At 41.8% G+C, this 23613-nt stretch overlaps 1 long non-coding RNA gene and 1 pseudogene across 1 annotated transcript in view; one reads left to right on the forward strand and one right to left on the reverse strand.

Annotated features, from left to right (window-relative positions):
* Positions 1 to 5068: 5068 nt before the first annotated feature.
* LOC127664893 (uncharacterized) overlaps positions 5069 to 23613 on the reverse strand; it is a 57754-nt gene continuing 39209 nt past the window's right edge. The window contains exon 4 of the long non-coding RNA XR_007973268.1: positions 5069 to 5670. This is a non-coding gene — a long non-coding RNA (uncharacterized LOC127664893). The remainder of the gene's footprint in view (positions 5671 to 23613) is intronic.
* Positions 15734 to 16474, forward strand: LOC127664892 (ATP synthase subunit gamma, mitochondrial-like; annotated as a pseudogene).

Genomic DNA, 23613 nt, shown 5'->3' on the forward strand with positions numbered 1-23613 from the left:
ACTGCGACATCAGTGAGTGTTAGGACATTAGGCTATATGACACAAGCTAACTACCAAAGGGCAGACATTGCAAGATTCCCCTTATATGAAGTAGGTAGGATAATCAAATTCATAGAGAATTAAAGTAGTAAATTCATATCTAAGTAAAGTGGTGGTTGTTGGCAGTTGGAGGAAGAGGAATGAGGAGTTACTGTTCAGTATATTAGAAATTTCTGCTTCATACATTCAGAATTTCTGTTAAGAGAAGATGCGAGCGTTGTAGAAGTGGATGATGATGATGATGAGTAGACAGCAAGGTGGATGTTCTCAATGACGCTAAGATGCAGGTTTCCAAATGGTTAACATCATGACGTCAGTGTGTAGTATCCCAGAATAAAAGGATAAAAGAGGATACAGAAGGGGAAGGGAAGGGAGGGGAGGGAAGGGGAGCAGAGAGGAAGGGGAAGGGAGGGAAGGGGATGGGAAGGAAAGGGGAAGGAGAGGGAAGGGGAGGGGAGGGGAATGGGAGGGAGGGGAAGGGAGGGAAGGGAAAGGAGAGAGAGGAGGGGAGACGAGGGGAAAGGAAGAGAAGGCCTGGCTTTTTTTTTTCTATTTCTATTTCTAAGAATGACTTGATTCCAACATCTCTACTCTTTTGCTTATTTGTTCATACTTTCACAGTTTTACACACACACACATCACACACGCATTCACACACGCAAACACAATACATACCCACAACACACATACATTCATACATGTACCCACATGCACACACTCACACATACACACACACATGCTCACACACTCACTCACACACATTCACACATACACACATTCACACACACACTCACACACTCATTCACACATACACACACATTCACACACATTCACATATATACACATTTACACATACATTCACACATGTACACACACATGCACACACATTCACACACACTCACATACACACATTCACACATTTACACATGTTTACACATTCATACACATTCACACACACACACACACACACACACACACACAGTGGTTTGAATGAAAGCTGTCCCTTTTGTATTTGGATGCTCTGTCCTCTGCCAGTGGGTGGCACTGATTGAGGAGGGCAGGGAACCTTGTGGATATAAAGTGAAATGTCACTGGGGCAGGTGTTGAGGGTTTGCAGCATGACCTGATTTCCAGTTCCCTCTCCTTGCTTCCTTCAAGGAATAGATGCTCGTCAGCCATGGGTACTACAGAGCAGTGTTCTCCGATGACTCCACGTTTCTCTTCTCACGGCGTCTTCTACCTCAGGGTAAAACATGTTACTTGAAGAACGCCGAGGGAAAGAGCATTTGACTGGGGCTTGTTCCAGGATGAGGCTGCCGCTGCAGCAGCTGTAGGAACAACCCTTGTGAGGAGGTGCCTTGCCAATGCGCGTGTGAAGTCTCAGAGAGACTGGTGCCTTTCAACCTGGGAAATGCACTTCTAGGACTGAATCTTACGGAAAGAAACAGAGCTCATACTCCCTTCGCATCGCTGCTGTGATTTCTGACAGTCATGGTCACTCACGACAGGAGAAAAGAGGAAACAGGCCACTCAGAGGGACTGGTTAAACTATGTATGGCTGAACTTTTTTTGGTGGATTGTTGTGTAAACACAAAGAGAAAAAGATGGATTTTATACCGGTGTGGTGCTTGCTTAAAACAAAATGCCTGAATGGAGGAGCTGTCTAAGCCGCCTCTGTATTATTTCATATTTCCTACATATTTTAAACTGCAAACGAGTACTTACTTTTTAACCCAGAGCAAAACAGATGTTGTTTACAAACATGTTTGTTAGGCCCAAAGGTTTCTGCCTGAAGGGTCAGCTCCTCCGGGTCCGTGATACAGAGCTGGAGGATCAGATGACCTGTCTCTTCTCTCAGTTGCCATGCCTATAAAACAGAACAAGTAATAGGCCTCTCACTGTCAGGTTACTGTTAGGCTTTAGGAACAAAGTGGAAGCAAAACGTACATAAACGTTTAAAATATTCATAAAACATAGACATCTTATATGTTGTATGTGTTTAAAATTATATTTCTGCTGTGAGACTGAAGGCTCCTTAAACTGCACAGTGAAAGAATTAGATTTAATTGGCCAAAAATACCCTGCTAACCACAAACTATCCAGGGAAGTCTCCTGTAGAGGTTTGGGATGTCTAGCCTGTATGACCTCAATGCTATTATATACATTTTGTTTGTTTTTCTTTTTGATCCCGGACAAAACAAAATCCCCTTTCCTCTCAGTGAGCTGAGCTTGTTCCGTGACAGCAGAAGCAGTCTACTGGCAGCAAGCCGTTCTCGTCTTATGGAAAACTGAGCCCAGAGAGAGCCTGTTCTTCTCTTTGTTTTTAGTGGAATATTCAGCCAATAGGATAAAAGGACCCATTTTGAAACACAGGTTTTCTTTCTGGAGTCTCTCCTGTTCCGTGGCTAATTTGGATCTGGTCTTGGAGCAGAAGGAAGTATAAATTATAGCTAAATGGGAATATCGGAAACAATGAAAGAAGCAGCTATAAAGAGGGCGGGGCAGGGCCCGAGAGAGCGGGAGAACATTTGGGGAACGGAAATTAGACAGGTTCTGAAATATTTTCAAACCCGTTTCTGCCATCTGTTAGAGGTCTACCTTGCTAGGGACTTATCACTTCCCATCAATGAATCCTCTGGCTATGGAGCACATTTGGTAACGGATGACTGGGCTTCCTTCTTAGTGGTAAAATGGGAAAGAAGGAGCGAGGAGACGGTGGAGCCAGGATCCTGGGCAAAGCTCTTCTCTGAGCGCTGTTGGCTGCATGTTAAAAAGACCGAGCAGGGCTTTTTCTCTCCTCCTAAAACCCGTTCTTTTATCATTCTGCACACTCAAGTCCGACCTTGCCATAGATGACCCAGCTGTTAAGAAGATCAGAATATCAGGAAACCGCTTCCCTATAAAGCGGTTTACAGGTGCCATCTGCAAGGTCTGTCAGTGCCTAGATTAACCATGAAATTTCTGAACCTGGAGCCACTTTAGGCCTTGGATCTAGTTCTCAGGCTGTTATGTTAAAAAAAAAAATCGAGAGTCTTGAGAGTGGGCTCAGTGGGTAGGGACACTTGCTGTGCAAGCATGACGACACGAGTTCAGATCTCAGTGCCCGCTTAACGAAAGCCAAGTATGGCGGTGTGAGCAAGCTACCTGCAACCCCGTAGATGGAGGATCACTTAGCTTTCTGGGTGCCAGTTTAGCAGCTGCAGACTCGGTGAGAAACTCTCTCTCAGAGATTTAAGGCAGAGAGTAGGAAGAATTGGGGTGCATAAATATGATCAAAACACATTGTATAAAATTATCAAAGAATTCCAAGAATTACGGCTAAAAAGCAGAGTGAGCAGGAGACGACATCCTCCACTAGAGACACAAGCACGGGTACTCATCTGCATATGTGCTCACAAACTACACACACACACACACACACACACACACACAGAGAGAGGGGGGGGAGGAGGCTATAAACAGAATAAAACCAACTGTTCTGTAAAAATGGAAATCAAGCAGAGAACAAGGATGCTTTTGCAGTTAAGTGATTTTAGTTTCAGTCTCAAAGATTAATGAGTTAATCTAGAAAACAAACAATTCCTACTGGAAAGGGGCCTCATTATCCCTGTATTAGTTATACTTCCTTACCTCTACCTTACCACAAAATACTTGAAAACTTCCGCTAAGGTCAGGATCATGTTGGTGCAGCAGAGTGCGTTGTCTATCTTGGCGGTAGAAGGACACAAGGCAGAGAGAGGGTCTTCTTACATCTTCCGTCAGGAAGCAAAGGGAGGGATTGCTGTCCTTAGCTAACACCCTGATTTCTTCAGCCTAGGGCTCCAACCAATGGAAAAGCAGTACTCGATTTAAGACGAGTCTTTTCACTTTAATTGATGCTGTCTAGAAAATCCCTCATGGAAAATGCTTATAGGCGTCTTTCTGTGGTGAGTCAAGGTCACATCAAGTTGAAAAACAAAGAACAATCCTGGCAATCTCCAAAGATGGGTACCTGGAAAGGAGATGTTCATGTGGATCCCAAGTTCCATAGATCTCTGCATCAACCTGTTCTCCCCCCTCCAGAGCTGCCTCATCTCATCAGATTATGGCTACAAGTGTCGCTAGATCTAGTATTCCAAGACACACATGAACTCAACCTGTTTTAAGTATTCTTGGTTGCTTTGCTCTTCCGTTCCTCCCTTCCTTCCGTCCCTCCCTCCATCCTTCCCTTCCTTCCTTCCTTCCTTCCTTCCTTCCTTCCTTCCTTCCTTCCTTCCTTCCTTCCTTCCTTCCTTCCTTCCATTTGTTTGTGTAATAGTATCGCGCGCGCGCGCGCGTGTGTGTGTGTGTGTGTGTGTGTGTGTGTGTGCGCTCGCGGGTGGGTGCATTGTCTCCATTTATGCCTGCACACCAGAAGAGGTCATCAGATTCCATGGCTAAAGTTACAGCTGTTATGAGCTTCCATGTGGTTGGTGGGAACTGAACTCAGGACTTCTGGGAAACCGGTGAGGAAAACTGCAGAAAACAATGGTAAATGGATTGTGACGAGAACCGAAATTCACAAATTGTAAAACCTACATTTTGTGTATGTATGTGTATTCATACACCTGTTAATACACATATGTGCAGGTGCTTATGTGTATGCATGAGTGTGAATGTGTGTACATGTATGAGTGTATGTGGGGGCCAAAGATCAACTTCACGTCTACTTAGTTCCCCCAAACACTGTCCATATTATTTTCTGAGCTAAGGTCTCTCACTTCCCTGGAACTCACCAACTAAGCTGGCTGGCCAGAGAGACCCAGGATCTGCCATGCCTGTCTTCTCAGAGCTGGCATTACAAGCTGGTGTCACCATGCCTCGTTTTTCAATGTGGCCTCTAGAGATCAAATCCAGATCCTCATGTTTGTATGGTAGCTACTTAACCATCTGAGTTCTCTCTCCAGACTGTTAGAGGCCCAAATCAAATTATTCCACAATTAGTCTTGATTTTTATATTGGCAAAGACACACTGATGCATTTTAACAATAATGAATACTTTATTCGCAAATACATTTTTCTTTAAGAAGCTGAAACATCACATTTTCAAAGAGCTGCCACAACACAAGTAAACAACTGTCACTTGTCCTCTCTTCAACCAGAGATTATTGTCCGTGCACTTTGTGCCCAACCCCCAAGAATTTCACAAGAAAAGGGAAGAAACAAAGAAACCAATCTACTTTAAAAAGTTTGAGCTCCACATTGTTCTGTTTTCCCTAGTGTTCATAGTATTACTGACAACCCACACTTGGGGTGTGTGTGTGGGTCACTCACAGAGTTGATCAAGTCCAAGTTTGCAGGTTTTCAAGTTAATGACAGTTGAAAGACCCCTATATATTGCAGGGTTTTGCCAACTGTGAAATATAGCCAGTCATAAGATAAAACCATTATTGTATCTGAAGAAACAGGAAGTAGACATGGTCCAGATAATGATGTGCTGTGTCTGAAGCCCAAGATCCTCAGAGCATCTCTAGAACATAGTCTGTTTCTGGAGGAGTCATTAATGTGTGTTGCCAAATCTGCGTTTTGCTTCCTCGAACATTCTTCATTAGAAAGATACCATCAACAGAAGAAAAAGAAACAAAACTCATTTGACTGCATCCGTGAATGTTTCTGCAAACGGAACATAATTTTGTGATTACGTTAATCAGATAAATGTGTTTTGTTTGGTTCAGAAAGATTGAAAAATGTTTGACCCAATTATGAAATTTACATTTTAAATATGAAACATATGGGTGCACACTCACAGATGACATAACATCAAGTGTGTAAAAAAGGAACAATCTGACAGATGTTCACAGAGGACTGGGCGTGGAAGACATGTCAGGTGTGAGTTAGTAATGGCAGTAGTTAGAATTGGGTTTTATTGCCAAAGAAGACAGACGGAAACTCAGCTTCTGCATAGCCTCCCGAGATCATTGTATCCCCTAGTTGTAGCTTCTTCCAAAGATGTATTCTTCCTGCCAAGCCTGGCCATATGAGTTGTTGGAATAGATTGGTTTCAGGACTCAACGTGGTTTTCCAGTTATCCTGGGGTAGGTAGCCTTCGTGCCAGCAAAACAAACAAATACTCCTTATTCAAAGGCTGGTATTGAAATCTTTCCATCCTTTTATACGGCTTTTGGTTCTTGCCATGGAGAAACATCCCTTAAACTGTGATTCCTTAACATCTGCTCTGACTTTAAACTTAGCATAACCCAGCAAGCTCAGTGATCACACCATTATTGTATGAAGAAAAGTGGCTACGGGCATGTCTATTACAGACCACAGGAAACAACAAAGAGGACTAAGACCCATCTAAACCTTCAGAAAAGAGACACTGGCTAAATAAATCCGGCTACTTCAATATAAGGAAGGACATGCTAAACAGCCATGAGAAAAATAAGGATGTTTTATATAAGAAGAAAACACAATTACAAAGGAAGTGGGGTGAGCTATGAAACAATGTAACGTAGGATGCTATTTTTCCAATTACCACTGCCCAGGCAAACTGTTGGGTCTGGGGTTGTACAGATGATGAGGACCATGCAGTACAAGTCAAGCAGGAACAATTTATTTACTGTGGATTTCTAAGGCTAATCAATTAGGGACATGGCCAGACTGGGGAGCTGGAAACTCGACCCTCAGCAGGTGGCGTACAGGCCTTTTTAAAGAAAAAAAAATACAACAACAACAAAAAACCATGCACACAGAAGCAGGAAAAGGGGAGCAGTAGGTGCAACTAGTCCTTCACGGGGATTATCTGTATCTGTGCCAATAAGGACCTAACTGGATGGGTGTGGAGGGTTGGGACAAATTGTTTAGGGGCTTAACAGGGCAGGTGGCACACAAGGAAGAAAAGGTGGAACTACCTTGGTCCTTTCGAAACCAAATGAGGACATGAACCAATAGGCAGCTGGGAGTCACCTAACTAAATGACAGATGTGTCTTTTTGTTCTCACATTTATATATGTGTATGCATCTGTCTCTGAGCGTGTATGTATACGTTCTAATTTTTCTACAAAAGATACAAAGCACAGCGTGTTGTATCTATTTGCAGTGAACTGTGACTGTGACTGTGGACACAATCAAGTTGTGCCGGGTTGCTCATGAATCGTTCATGTCATTTTTTGGGGGGGGGTGTTGTGAACTGTCTTTTTTTAATATTTTATTTTCTATATTCTTTGTTTACATTCCAAATGATTTTCCCTTTCCCAGATCCCCCCTCCCCATATGTCCCATAAACCTTCTTCTCTGCATCCATTCTCCAATCACCTCCCTTCTTTTTCTCTGTCCTTATATTCCCCTCCAATGCTAGATCAATCCTTTCCGGGATCAGGACCCTCTCCATACTTCTTCATGGGAGTCATTTGTTATGCGATTTGTGCCTTGGGTATTCAGAGCTTCTGGGCTAATTAATATCCATTTATCAGAGACTGCTTTCCATGTGTATTCTTTTGGGTTACCTCACTTAGGATGATATTTTCCAGATCAAACCATTTGCCTAAAAATTTTGTGAATTCATTGTTTCTAATTGCTGAGTAGTATTCCATTGTGTAAATATACCGCATTTTTTGTATTCATTCCTCCTTTGAGGGAGATCTAGGTTCTTTCCAGCTTCTGGCTATTATAAATAAGGCTGCTATGAACATAATGGAGCATGTGTCTTTATTGCATGCGAGGGAATCCTTTGGGTATATGCCCAGGAGAGGTATACCAGGGTCCTCCGGAAGTGTCATGTCCAGTTTTCTGAGAAACCACCAGACTGATTTCCAAAGTGGAAATCAGTCCTACCATCTTAGAAACCTACCATCTTACAGCCCCACCAGCAGTGGAAGAGTGTTCCTCTTTCTCCACATCCTCGCCATCGCCTGCTTGTCTCCTGAGTTTTTGACCTTAGCCATTCCGTTCACATCATTTTTAGGACAATTGCTTTTTAGATTTACTTGTGACAATTTCATGTGCATACAATATATTGTGAGAGTATTCCCGCTTCTTACCTCTAATCCCGCTTCTACTCCCCTGACCCTCCCCACTTTCCCCCCAAGTATTTCTCCTCCTTTCATGTCTTCTGTGTCTATGCTTCAGGAGATACACAGGTAGCCACAGCTGCTCTGTTCATGACTATATAGGCCTGGTCATATCTAGAACACAACATTTTGTAAGACTCCACCCCATCCTCCAGTTCTTTTTTTTTTTTAATTGATTATTTTATTTATTTACATTTCAAGTGTTGTTCCCCTTCCCAGTTTCCTCTCTGCAACCTTCCTGATCCCAGATCCCATCCCTCCTCCCCTTTGCCTTTATGAGGGTGCTCCTCTACCCACTTAGCCACTTCTACCTTACCGCCCTAGCACCCCCTACACTGAGGCATCAAGGCTCCACAGGACCGAGGGCCTCACCTCCCTCCCACTGGTGCCAGATAAGGCCGTGCTCTGCTACATGTGTATCTGGAGCCATGGATCCCTCCATGTGTATTCTCACAGGCAGCCATCTGACTGAGCCCAGGGGCCCCAATGGAAGAGTTAGGTAAGGGCTGAAGGAGCTGAAGGGGATTGCAACTCAACAGGAAGAACAACAATATCTAGTGTCTAAACCGTCCTCCAGTTCTTACTGTCTCTTTCTTTATCTCGTTGTATTTGTGATGTTCCTTCCCAGCGACTTAGGATGGGTAATACTGATGTCTTATTTAGGGCCAAGCACATGGTAGCCTTTTCATCTCAGGATTTTCAACAACCACGAGTCTCTGTATCAACCATTGCTCACTATAGAAAGAGACCTCTATCCAAGGTGGTATGGGGCATGGGGTGCGGGGACACTGGCAACTGTAAGGCATTGCTCGCTATACAAAGAGACCTCTATCCAAGGTAGTATGGGGCAGGGCACTGGCACCTGTGAGAATTGGTTTTCCTAAATATAAAAAAGTATGAATTAAAAAAGTTAATTTATTTCTGAGGTCAGGTATGCTTGAGTATATAAAGGAGAGAAGATGGATGGGTCATGGGTTAAATATAAGACAAGCTTGTGGCCTTCATCAGGGAGAGGAGGAACTGATAGTAACGGAGGTGACAGTGGAGGCTGTAAACCCTGGGGAAGGTTCCTCTTATGCCGTGGAGCACCGTGGCTTGGCACTTAGGAGCCGTAGGATGACCCTGTACCTGTTCAGAGCAAGTCTGGCCATCTGCGGCTATTCCCTCCCTCCAGGCATCAGGCACTTTTCAGAGTCAAGTCAATGAAGATGTTTAGAGCCACTGAAAACGCATGAATAAAAACAAGCATCCCTGCTTCCCAAAAATATATTTCCACCTGATATGTATGTATATCCGTCTCTCTGCATCTCTGTCACAGTTACTACTTCCATCATTCAGGTGCAGTTAAAGCTCATTTTTAAATCAAATAAAAGAGGAACACAATTATATATACGTTGGCTTTAATACAGATTTCAAGCTTTAAATAATTTAGAAGTGAGGGCTATCTAATTTACAAGTCAAAAGAAGTTTCTTCATATTTTGATATTTCCTCCAAATTGCTCTTTCTTCCTTATAAACGCTAATTTAATTCCACTGAAAGTAATGAGAGTCGTAGCTGAGTGGAGAACACACACACACACACACACACGTATGCACGCACAGGTTCTCTCCTCGGAACTATGACATCATCTGGGAAAAGGTACCCTTTATTTTAAAATGAACTCAAAATCCAGATACACTGAAACTAACAGAAAAGAAACTGAGGAAGACCCTTGAGGACATGGGCACAGGGGAAAAGTTCCTGAACAGAACACCAATAGCTTACGCTCAAGATCAAGATCAAGATCAATTCAAGATCAAGAATTGACAAATGGGACCTCATAAAATTACAAAGTTTCTGTAAGGCAAAGGACACCGTCAAAAGGACAAAACGTCAACCAACAGATTGGGAAAAGATCTTCACCAACCTTTCATCCAACAGAGGGCTAATATCCAATACATACAAAGAACTCAAGAAGTCAAAATATTTTCGAACTAAGTCACAGTCTTTATCTCGGAAGCGAATTCAGGAAAATACTCTTTGTGTAAGGGAGTTTGAAAAGAGCTGTTTCAAAGGGCAGTTTTCTTTTTTGTTTTTTAAATTTTTTTGTTGATTCTTTATGAATTTCGTATCATGGATTCCCATCCCAGTCTCTCCTCTTTCCTCCATGCCCACCTTGCACCCTACCCCCAAAGAAAGCAAACACCCAAACAACAACAACAACAACAACCACAAAACCTCCCCTGTGGACGTTGCGCTGTATCACACGTGCACACAGTGTACTCTTTTGCTCAAACAGCTTTACTTTCAAAGGTTCACTGCAGTGAGCCCTGGGTCTGTTTTGAGGCCTCTGCCTTCTGCTTACATTGTCAATACTGGGTCCTCATTGGGATTCCACTCAGATTTCCTGTCCCTGTTCTGTGTCATGGAGATACTGTTGTCTTGGTTCTGCAGGCCCTACACCTTCACAGACGCCAACAGTTCATAGATAGAGTAGACATTGGGGTGGCCCAGGTCAGAGTCCTGGATCTGGGCCTGGGTGTTAGCTGAGTTGGTCGGTCTGATAGCTTTCCTACACCCATGCCAGCGGGGCCAGCTCTACTATGGTGCTGGGGTGAGGTTCAGGGTATGCTCTTCCGAGTGCTGCATCTGGTGAGGGTTGGGGCCATGTCACCTGTTCTCAACCCCCTGGGGCCAGCTCTGCACAGCTCTTGGATATTAACATGGTTCTAGGCAGCAGCCCTGACCAGGGACATCTGCATGTCCTCTGTGGTCATGTGAGCCACTGACATCAACACAGATCCCTGCAGCTGCAGTGCCGTAGACTCAGACATGGCCCTCAGGGTAGCACAGTGAGGGGCTTCACCATGGCCTCAGGTGCCAGAGTCAGGCTGTTCCTCACTACCTCCCTGTCTCCAGGTCCAGCTCTCTCCAAGGTGCACACCCAATCCGCGTCTCTCTCCTACTCATCTCTCCACCATACACTTGTAAATGTGTTTTATACCTTATTTTGCCTTGGTAGCAAATTCTGATTGAATTTCCATGAAATAGAAAGCTGAAAAGTTATTTTGCAACAAAAGATGAAAACAACGTCAAGTACCTAGAAAAAAAGAAAGTTGTAAAATAGCATTAGGGGAAAAAATACCAGAAATGCCTGGAAATGTACGAACATTCATTAGCTCTTATAGACTCTCCTAAGAAAGAAATCTATTTGGCTTTTGCTGAAGTACACACTTGTGTTTGGCATGCATTTTGAGATTGGAATAGGACTTTCTGGAAAATATTTTCTTATTACTTTGAAGAGTATGATTTTATTAATTTCTTCTACCTACTCCCGACACCTCTTACATGCCTGAGGACACAGCTGTTCTTCACTCTGAACCAATGTGCTGTGGGAACATTAATTCAGAGTGTGGAACAGCTGAGATGACATCATTCTAGATTCTCCTTTCTCATCCACCGAGGCCAGAGTTTGCCCGCGAGTGAGAAATGGCGATCATGCTGATAAACTAGTCATGTTTCTGGTTGCTGCTGCTGCTCTTCCCATTTAGGACAGAATCCAATTGCCCACTCCAGTTCCTAGGATAGCTTTAATGATACAGTCGTAATCTACAAATGTTGCAAAAGTGGTTTTGCCTGGCATCCTAGGATAGATAAGGGGGAATTCAACTTACAGAACATTTACTCTTCAATCCATTAGCCACGATTGTCTTACTTGTGATCAATGCATAAGGAAAACAGTTTAAAGGAGGGAAGACATTTTGGGGCTCATGGTTTCTGAGTCTTAAATCCGTGTTCACTGGCTCCTTTGTCCTCATTGTCCATAGCAAAATAGAGATATCATGGAAGAGAGGCACGTAGGAACCTCACGGCAGTCACAGGCAGAGAGGAGTAACAGGAAGGGGCCAGGCCGGATGTTCCCTCACAGGCGTAGGCTAGCAATATAATCCATGTTTTCATAAAACTTGGAATCCACCAATGAATGCAGCTGCTAGTTAAGACAGGATTCTCATCACTTAATCACCTTAGAAAATGAATACCCTCATAGACATCTTTTTGTCTTTTTAAAAATATTCTTTTATTTATTCTTTGACATTTTTTCTCACAGATATACAATGTATCTTTTTTTATTTTTACTTTTTTTCTATATTCTTTGTTTACATTCTGAATGCTTTACCCCTTCCCGGTTTCCCCCTCCACATCGGTCTCATAAGCCCTCCTTCCTCTGCCCATTTCCCAATCACCCCCTCCCATTTCCCTGTCCTGGTATTCCCCTACAATGCTGAGTCAACTCTTTTTCAGAAACAGGGTCCTCTCTTTCCCTCTTCTTGGGTATCATTTGATATGCTAACTGTGTCTTGAGAATTCAGAGCTTCTGGGCTAATCAATATCCACTTATCAGTGATTGTATTCCATGTGTATTCTTTTGTGATTGGGTTGACTCACTTAGGATGATATTTTCCAGTTCAAACTTCTAGTTTCCATTTGCCTAAGAATTTCATGAATTCATTGTTTTTAATTGCTGAGTAGTACTCCATTGTGTAAATATACCACATTTTCTGTATCCATTCCTCCATTGAGGGGCATCTGGGTTCTTTCCAGCTTCTGGCTATTATAAATAAGGCTGCTATGAAGATAGTGGAGCATGTGTCCTTATTGCATGCTGGGGAATCCTCTGGGTATATGCCCAGAGCAATTCTCAAATTCATCTGGAATAACAACAACAACAACAACAAAAAAAAAAAAAACAGGATAGCTAAAACTATTCTCAACAGTAAAAGAACTTCTGGGGGAATCAGTATCCCAGACCTCAAACATTACTGCAGAGCAATAGTGATAAAAACTGCATGGTATTGGTACAATGACAGGCAAGTGGATTAATGGAATAGGATTGAAGACCCAGAAATGAACCCACACACTTATAATCACTTGATCTTCGACAAAGGAGCAGAAAACATCCAGTGGAAAAAAGATAGCCTTTTCAACATTTAGTGCTGGTTCAACTGGAGGTCAGCATGCAGAAGAATGCGAATTGATCCATTCTTATCTCCTTGTACTAAGCTCAACTCCAAGTGGATCAAGGACTTCCACATAAAACCTGACACACTGAAACTAATAGAAAAGAAACTGGGGAAGACCCTTGAGGACATGGGCACAGGGGAAAAGTTCCTGAACAGCACACCAATAGCTTACACTCTAAGATCAAGAATTAACAAATGGGACCTCATAAAATTACAAAGTGTCCTGCAAAGGACACTGTCAAAAGGACAAAACGGCAACCAACAGATTGGGAAAGAATCTTCACCAACCCTAAATCTGACAGAGGTCTAATATCCAATATATACAAAGAACTCAAAAAGTTAGACCCCAGAAAACCAAATAACCCTATTAAAAATGCAGTACAGAGCTAAACAAAGAATTTTCACCCGAAGAACTTCAGATGGCTAAGAAGCACCTTAAGAAATGTTCAACATCATTAGTCATTAGAGAAATGCAAATCAAAACAACCCTGAGATTTCACCTCACACCAGTCAGAATGGCTAAGGTTAAAAACCTCATAGACATCTTTTTTTTTATTCGATATATTTTTTATTTACATTTCAAATGATTTCCCCTTTTCTGGCTCCCCACTCCCCAAAAGTCCCTCCCCCTGTTCCCCCATCTACCCCTCCCATTTCCCTGTTCTGGTATTGCCCTATACTGCTGCACTGAGCCTTTCCAGAACCAGGGCCACTCCTCTGTTCCTCTTGGACATCATTTAATATGTGGATTATGTCTTGGGTATTCCACGTTTCTAGGCTAATATCCACTTATCAGTGAGTGCATACCATGATTGATCTTTTGAGACTGGGTTACCTCACTAAGTATGATGTTCTTCAACTCTATCCATTTGTCTAAGAATTTCATGAATTCATTGTTTTTAATGGCTGAATAGTACTCCGTTGTGTGTGTGTGTGTGTGTGTGTGTGTGTGTGTGTGTGTGTGTGTGTGTGTATACCACATTTCTTGTAGTCATTCCTTTGTTGAAGGACACCTGGGTTCTTTCCAGCTTCTAGCTATTATAAATAGGGCTGCTATGAACATAGTGGAACATGTGTCCTTATTACATGCTGGGGAAGCCTCTGAGTATATGCCCAGAAGTGGTATAGCAGGGTCCTCCAGAAGTGACGTGCACAGTTTTCTGAGGAACCGCCAGACTCATTTCCAGAGTGGTTGTGCCAATTTGCATTCCCACCAGTGGAGGAGTGTTCCTCTTTCTTCACATCCTCGCCAACACCTCCAGTCTCCTGAGTTTTTAATTTTCGCCATTCTGACTGGTGTAAGGTGAAATCTCAGGGTTGTTTTGATTTGCATTTCCCTAATGACTAATGATGTTGAGCATTTTTTTTAAGATGCTTCTCAGCTGTCTGAAGTTCTTCAGGTGAAAATTCTTTGTTTAGATCTGTACTCCATTTTTTAATAGGGTTATTTGGTTTTCTGGGGTCTAATTTCTTGAGTTCTTTGTATATATTGGATATTAGCCTCTGTCAAATGTAGGGTTGGTGAAGATCTGTACTTCAAGTCTCTGAAGAAGGAAATGGAAGATCTCAGAAAATGGAAAAATCTGCCATGCTTGTGGATTGACAGGAGTAATATAGTTAAAGTGGCCATCTTGCCAAAAGCAATATACATATTCAATGCAATACCCACCAAAATCCCAACTCAGTTCTTCATAGAGTTAGAAAGAGCAATTCTCAAATTCATCTGGAATAACAAAAACCCAGGATAGCTAAAACTATTCTCAACAATAAAAGAAATTCTGGGGGGAATCAATATCCCTGACTTCAAGCAATACTAAAGAGCAATAGTGTTAAAAACTGCATGGTATTGGTACAGTGACAGGCAGGCAGATCAATGGAATAGGATTGACGATCCAGAAATGAACCCACACACCTATGGCCACGTGATCTTCAACAAAGGGGCCAAAAACATCCAGTGGAAAAAAGATAGCCTTTTCAACAAAATGGTGCTGGTTCAACTGGAGGTCAGCATGCAGAAGAATGCGAATTGATCCATTCTTATCTCCTTGTACTAAGCTCAAATCCATATGGATCAAGAACTTCCACATAAAACCAGACACATTGAAGCTAATAGAAAAGAAACTGGGAAAGACCCTTGAGGACATTGGTACAGGGGGAAAGTTCCTGAACAGAACACCAATAGCTTATGCTGTAAGATCAAGAATTGACAAATGGGACCTCATAAAATTACAAAGTTTCTGTAAGCTAAAGGACACCTCATAGACATCTTAAAGTATGCCTTTTCCAACCCCTTAGGTACCTCTAAACTCAGTCAGGTTAAAAAAATAAATGAACATTATGGAGGGCTATAGAACGCTATGTGAGAAGCCCAAGTGTGCAAGGCCACTGTGTCAGGGGGAAATCAAAGTTACACATGCAGCCCATGGCTAAGTAGTCTTATCCATAGACCCAGCTGAAACCAGCTTGGAATCTCTCTGGCTCCGGAGACAGATACGGCAGTGAAGGAATCTTTGCTTCCCAGATGATTCTGGTACTAGATGATCAAGTAACTCCAACATTACATTGTTCCAACTGAATCCCGCCTGACCTTTAAGATGGCACCATATTTTTGCCAAGGAGAGTCACCTGGCTGTGGGTGACAGCTGTGACAGATCCACAATTGAAACATGGTGGTTTTGAAAGATATTTGCAGGAGCCTGAAGCCCACCAAAAACATGCAGAAAGTGCCAAGTCTATTAAGATTGTGGTAGCTACGAAGCATGCCTGGGCTGAGCTGCAGGCTTATGGGTGTGTCCTGAGGTCAAGGGCTTTGTGGGCTAAATGGATGAAGAATGTGCACAGCAGCTGGAAAAGAAGTTACACTCATTGGAATTAGTGAAAAACTTAGGGGCATACTTTATAGGACTCTGACCAGTTTGGGGTATCATTCAAAGACGTAGCATGAAAACCCCCTATTTTTGGAGATCTGTCAATCATTGTTCTTGGGTCTTTAAACTTTGGGCACGAATTGGATGAAGGCTATGTAATATTTACTCAGTTAAAGTCTATTATCATTATGTATCTTTATATCTTCTATGTCTACGAGACAGAAGAGAGGTCCATCTTCTCTCTCAATACTGTCGCAACTACTAAGAACATGAGTACCCTGCTGACATTGATGCTGGTGTGTGGAAGACTTACCAGGAAATCAATCTGGCCAACCTCATCTACTACCCCTGAAAGCTTCCATTACCATTGAGCAGAGTGCCAGGATGATGACCACAGACAACCACAGAAAGAACGCTTCAGCCATGATTGACAAATTGGTCAAATGCATGCATCAGGATGTCGTCACGAAGGAGTTGGTTGAAATCATCTCTAGGGCAGCTGCTCTGGATTAATGGAAATCAAGATGCAGCCCTCAGACAAGAGGTAAAGAAGAAAATCAGCAAATTGACACTTTAACGGAATGCCTGATGCCTTTGTCAGAAGAAATTGGTCTATTGAGTTATAAAGGCAGCAGGATATTTGTAAAATATCTCACAATAAGCAGCTTACAATGAGAAAAAATTACCAGATAAGCCCAACCCTCCTGAGCCATTCACAAATATTCTTCTTGAATACACAATCTTATCGATTTTTTTTATCAGCTAGGATTTTTGTTGTTGTTTTTATTTATCTTTTAAAAAATTATTTTTATGTAGCAAGGGATGCCTGATATACTGTGTAACTTAGTTCTAAGGCAGAAAATGAGTAAATGGTTGGGATAATAGGATGTCAATATACTACTCTGAAGCATCACCTCTGAGATACAGAGAATTAGGTTACATGTTCTTTGTGGTTTTGCTGAAGTATAAAGTTATTAGGTGCCTTTAGTTTTCCAGAATAGGATAATAGAATCATGTAATGTTTCATTTCAGCTCTTTAAATAATTGCAGCTGAACAGAAGAATTGATTTTATGTTCTCTTAAGGAAGATTAAATATTGTTTCCACTGTACTCTAGTCTGTCTTTGGACATTTTCATTTTTAGTCACCGATAAGTGCCATTTCGTGTTCTGGCTGCGATGTGGTGACATATGCTAATGTCCCTGCAGATGATCCACACAGTCTCAGTGGCTTTCAGTTCTGCCAGGGTCGTTTTGGGGGGCTGAAGTGAAGGCCCACTCATTCAATGTTTGTGTATTTCCAATATTTCCTGGAAAGATGTGGATCCCACCTTTGGATCAAATGAATATAATTTTAACACCCCCAAAAATAGAAAATTAATGTGGCAAAATGAGTTTAGGTTTAAAGAGCTTCAACATAGATGGTTCTTTTTTTTTTTTTTTTTTTTTTTTTACTGTATTAACAATTTGGAGATTTTAGATGAATATCTGTTTTTCTGAACCTAATTATGTCTGGGAGGAGAATGTCAAGAACACTTGAAGTGCATTGTTTGGCTCTTTTATTCATTTCTTATTCAGAAATTATAAGACATCCCCTTTTGCCTTTATAAACATATAATCAAAGTTATTTGCTTATGAGGAAAATTTCTGAGTCATCATTGTCTAGCATGTATAAACAAAAATTTAAAGTGGATAAAGTGCTTATAATTTCCCAGAATCTGTTAGAAATGGCTATTTATCTTGTCCTTTGTCTTACAACCAGTCTCATGCAGCAGCATCATAAATTATCAAATAGACTCTGGGCCAAGGAAGTGGGCAGGCTAGCTGCAGGACTTCGCCCACTTCTCCTCCACATATAATCCTTCAGTTTTCTCCTTAGCTCTGTAGGAGACCACCAGCTTCCCTCCTGACTCTTCGTACACTTCCGGTGGATCACATAGATATTCCCCTGAGATCTCCCTCCCTACTTACCCTATTTTCCTTGCCCCCAACTCAAGCAGGCATTCTCCAAGAAGCCAAGCCTGACAGAGAAGAAAGTAGGCCAATGAGGCAGAAAGGAGAACTTCACATCTTGACTATTGCTCCTTTCCCATACATTGATCTAATCCCTCCATCTCATCTCTAGTTCTGTAGAAGACTGCCTGTTAGGACCTATCCTCACTCTCTGCCCCCATTCCCAGAGGGCTAAGCTCCTGATAGAACACTCCAATTTCTTCCCTCCTCTTAATACCCTCATACCTTCCTTCCTTGGCCACCCCCATTCTGAATATACAGAAACACAGTTCATCAGGAACCATCAGTGTCCACATCTATCAGAGTCCCAGAAGATCTTTCTATCAGGTAATGCTATATCTTAAGAACCAGAGAGGGCAACAGAAACCAAGGAACAAAACAGTCAATGAGCAAAGACATGACTACATATCAGTACCTAGAGTTACAATCTTCTCGAACCCAGATTCCTATATGTCAGAGTACAAACACGATCAACAACAAAGAGAAAAATACGGTTCCATTGGCTCCTAGGTTCCCTACCACAGTTGGCCCCGAGTAATGTGGCATAGCTGAAGCACAAGGCAAAAACCTCAATGTAGCCTTATGATAGAAGAAATTAATAAAATTCCTTAAAGAAATCTATGTAAACATAAGCAACAACTAGAAGGAAATGAATAAATTAATTCAAAATCCAAGAGAGGAAATAGAATCAATAATGAAAACCCAAACTGAAGGAAATCTGGCAATGAAAAAATGAGAAACTCAAACAGAAACCTCCAAGGTAAGACTCGCTAACATAATAAAAGAGTTGGAAGAGAGAATCACAGACAATGAAGACTCAATAAAAGAGGCAGGTATCTCTGTAAAAGGAAGCATGAAATCTAAAAATATTTCCTGTGCAAACATCCAGGAATTATGGAACATTAAGGAAAGACTAAATCTATGAATAATAGGAAGAGAGAATGGCAAAGAGACCCAGGTCAGTGAGAAAAAAACTTTTCAACAAAGTTTACCATTTATTTGGGGTTGAATGGCTAAATAAGCCATTGATTTGTCAAATCTCTTCTTTTTTGGGTGATAAAGGTATATTAAGTCAGCAAAGTGCAGGTTTGGTTCACACTTGAATCTGAAAGCCTTTTTATTGTAAAATACCCATAATGCCCTCCCAGGGTCCACAGTAGCCTATGTATAGAAAGGGGAAAACACAATCTTGTTGACATTTTGAGTTCCCAAGCATTGTTCATTCCTAACTAGGTTGGGAGCTTCACTTGTACAAAATGACAGGTGCAAATGGAACTCTCGGTGGCTGGAGAGATGCTTGGCAATTAAAAGCAATTATTGCTCTTGTAAAGGATCTATGTTCAGTGCCTAGAACCCACATGATGGCTAGCAACCATCTATCATTCCAGTTACAGAGGACCCAACACCCAACATTCCAGTTACAGAGGACCCAACACCCCTTCCCCAACACCCAACATTCCAGTTACAGAGGACCCAACACCCAACATTCCAGTTACAGAAGACCCAACACCCAACCTCCCCAAGCACTGTATGGAAATGGGGTCAGGCACACAAGCAGGCAAAGCACTCAGACACAGAAAAATAGAACTTTTATGTAGCGTCTTACTGTATAGCCAAGCGTGACTTTCAGGTCTTCACCTTCCTGCCTCAGACTTGCCAGTGTTGGAATCACAGTCATGAATGGGGCACTACCATAATTTACAATATGAGATAGTACAATAGTCTTTTTTTTTGGTCTTTTAATTTTTATCATATATTAAAACTCAGAAGTACTTATTCAGGCTTAAATGTATGAGTAAAGTTTAGATTGATTAGTTATTGTCTATGACAGCAATTGCAAATGCAGGGATCCTTATGCTGACTACATCTAAAGCTCTGATTTTTCTTTGCTTAGTCTTCTGCAATCTGTCATGTCCGAAATTTATTCCGAGATATATAACAGGCATGTCTTGGGACTTTGGGACCCACCATAAGCCATAGATGTGTAGAATAGCTGTGTATGGAGGAAAGTCTGATGAAGGAGACTGCTTTGTGTTTGGGTCCTTATGTAGTACTCTGACAATTCTGGGAATGATGTGACCATAACTTTGCCAAATAACTTCCTCTAGCCATTATCTCCTTTGCCATGTGCTCATTGTTAATAAAAAGACTGAGGTAGAAAGGTTAATTAAGTAATCGCAGCAATTTCCTTCCCCCAGACTTGTTAGCCATGAAACACCTATTATAGACAATAGACAAGAGAGGTGGAGATAAAATAGTGCAAGCCACATCTTAGGGTAAAAAGTTAAGGAAGACTATAAGGCTAGGGGGATGGCTCTGTGGGTAAAGCAATTGCCACAGAAGCATGAGGACATGAGTGTGATCCCTAGAACCCATGTACATCTGGGTGCAGCTGCACACATTTGTCACCCTAGTGCTCCTGCTCCCTGTGAGATGGGAGGCAGCTTCATAAATGACTGGAGACTGTGGCAAACACCAAAAGACTCTCAAACACGGTGGAAAGACTGACACCTGAGGCTGCCTTCTGACCTACACGCACGCACACACACACACACACACACACACATGCACACACACATGCACGCACACACATGTACACACACATGCACACACATGCACATGTATGTGCGCACACACACAGACACACACATGTACACGCACACACACATGCACACATGTGCACACATACATACATGCATACATACACAAATGCATGCAAATGTGAACACTGTAAAAAGAAAATAAAGTTAAGAAATACATAGTAATTTTCTTGCCTTTCTTTCCACAGTGATCAAACCCCCCTCTTTGATAAACTCTGGACTATGACAGGAAACGAGCATCATCCAAACTGATTTACATTTCTACATTGGTACAGGAAACCAATAGGGCTCCTACCTGGAAACTGTAGGTTTGTTTAGGCTTATTTCACGTGTGTTAGGTAATAAACAGATTATGCTTTTAAGTGAACAATAAGAAACAATGTTTCAGTAACTTAAATTACAAGAAATCTTAATGTGCCACAGTAAGCTAGAACCCTCTAATGCCACAGTCAATGTCTCCACACCACGGCAAATCCGGAGGCCAGGCCATAAGACAGCACCTCTGTCCTTGTTGATTTGAATTTGGTCTCAGGATGCAGAGCATTACAACCTAGAAAACTTGACAAAAACCTTTTAGAGAGGAAAGTTTACAGGGAGACCCCAGACCCATGCCACCGTTTGCCTCTGACGCACATGAATATAGACTTTAGAAGGGAATTAAGGATATAGATTGTTTTCATTTAAAAAAGCATGTGTGTGTGTGTGTGTGTGTGTGTGTGTGTGTGTGGTGTGTGCTCATGCATGTGTGCTGTGTGTGGGCATGTGTGTTCATGATATGTATGTGGAGGTCAGAGGACAACCTCAAGCATTGTTCCTTAGGCTCCTCCCACCTCTTGTTTGAGGCAGGGTCTCTCTTGTTGACCTAGAACGTCTGGACATCGCCCAGGGAAGCCAGTCTGTGGTTTGTAGGCATTGACCTGTCTCTGTCTCCCATCTTCCAGTTGCTGGCATTGCATAAGTGTGCTTTCTATGCCTGGCATTTTATGTGGGCTCTGGGGATCTGAACTGACATCCTCAGATTGTCAAAGCAAGTGCTTTCCCCACCGAGTAGTCTTCCCAGCTCAGTTTCCTTCTTACTCTTTTATTTATTTATTTATTTATTTATTTATTTATTTATTTATCTATCTATCTATCTATCTATCTATTTATTTATTGCTCATGAGTCATCATTTCAAATACTGGATGATAAGCAGAATTTTAAGCTCTGTTTCTGATATGCTGCTGTAGACCTGTTTCTCTGAGGGTTCCCACCTCTGAAAGGGACTGAACACCACTCTCACCGACATAGGGAGGGCTGAAGTTCTGCTATGACAAAAAATATCTGAGCAGCTTCTTTGAACCAGAGTCATGGGATGTGGGGGACACATAGGCTGACCTGAGAGTAGGACAATTCTGGAACCTTATTTTTAAGATCACGCCTAAAGAGAAATGAGTTCTGTGTATGTGTTTTATATTTGGAAGAAACATTCTTTTAAAAACTAACTATTCTTTGTAAAATGGTGAGAGTTACAACTGTAATTTCTGACTTTTTGAAAATAATTAAACTTTGATAAGCTGTTACTAAACTCTTGGTTTCCCTCTCTCTCTCTCTCTGTATCCCTCCCTCCCTTCCTCCCTCTCTCCCTTCCTCCCTCTCTCCCTCCCTCCCTCCCTCTTTCCCTCCCTCCCTCCCTTCCTCCCTTCCTCCCTCCCTCCCTCCCTCCCTCCCTCCCTCCCTCCCTCCCTCCCTCCCTCCCTCCTTTCCTTCCTTCCTTCCTTCCTTCCTTCCTTCCTTCCTTCCTTCCTTCTTTCCGCTTGGCAAGGGCAGTGCCACAGAGCTATATCCCTAGTCCTTTAATTACCTTTTTTTCCTGAACAGGATCTCAGTAAGCTGCACAAGGTAACTTTAACCCTATTCTGCAGTCTCAACAGGCCCTGCATTTATACCATCCTGCCTCAGCTTTCTAAGTAGTGGAGATTACTGAACTGCACCATCATTCAGAGTTCACATGCTTTGATTACACTAAAACACATGCATGAAGGATGATGCTATTAAAACACAGTGTTCATCCACAGGTCCAGACCACCTGAGGCACACTTATGAAAGGGATAAGAATACAAAAAATAGGAAAGATGGGAACATGAGAAATTAATACACAGTGAGTGAAGAACGCTTCTTACCACTAAGCAACCAGAGATGGGATCTTATCAAAGAACTGGGCTTATTTCAGCCATACAATTCTGTTTTTATCATTTCTCTTAGATCCAAGTAGAGTTGTGTGAAGTATGTACAGGAATTAATATGCATATGTACATATGTACACACATGGCCCATACATGCATGCACATGTACCTATCCCATATACACATAAAAAAGATACTAGCACATACACACACTGTGCGTATATGAGAAACACAAAACATATCCTTTTCAGACACTGTATATCCATTGAAACAAAAATATACAGAGTGGGCACATGTGTATAAACAAATGTGTGTACAATATAGCACATGAATATACAGCATCATGCAGAAACACACTTGTACCTATTGGTAAATTACATATATACATACATATATGTATATATATGTACACACACACATACATATACAAACACATCACAGACACAGGAGGAACAGTTCTTAATAACACATATACATACACATTCTGTATAGAATCTAGAGTGTAGAAGCCCTCATCTGTGCTTTGAAAATGAACCTTATTAGGGCTAAATTTCTATCTACATCCAACTGAGAACACATTTGAATGGTGACTTTATAGATGCCCTCAAAATAGTCTACTCAAATTGTGCAAAGAGTATACTTAACCATATGGTGAAGCAGATTTTTGCAGATCCATGACTTGAACAGACAAGAAAAATATACAGAAGGAAAGCTAAGAGTCAACACATCTATCACTTAAGTATATGAGCCCTGGAAGCATTATGTGGAGAATTTTATCAGGCTTGTGCTTGGGGTAGCCTATCTGTCTCTAAGCCTCTGATTCCTTATTTCAATCAAATTAACTCTTCTACATTAATAGTTATCATTTGTTGCTGGGGTAGTTGATTAATCCTCTCTAATATCCA

The sequence above is a fragment of the Apodemus sylvaticus genome, chromosome 14 (assembly GCF_947179515.1).
Source record: "Apodemus sylvaticus chromosome 14, mApoSyl1.1, whole genome shotgun sequence".
In the NCBI taxonomy this organism is placed as follows: Eukaryota; Metazoa; Chordata; class Mammalia; order Rodentia; family Muridae; genus Apodemus; species Apodemus sylvaticus.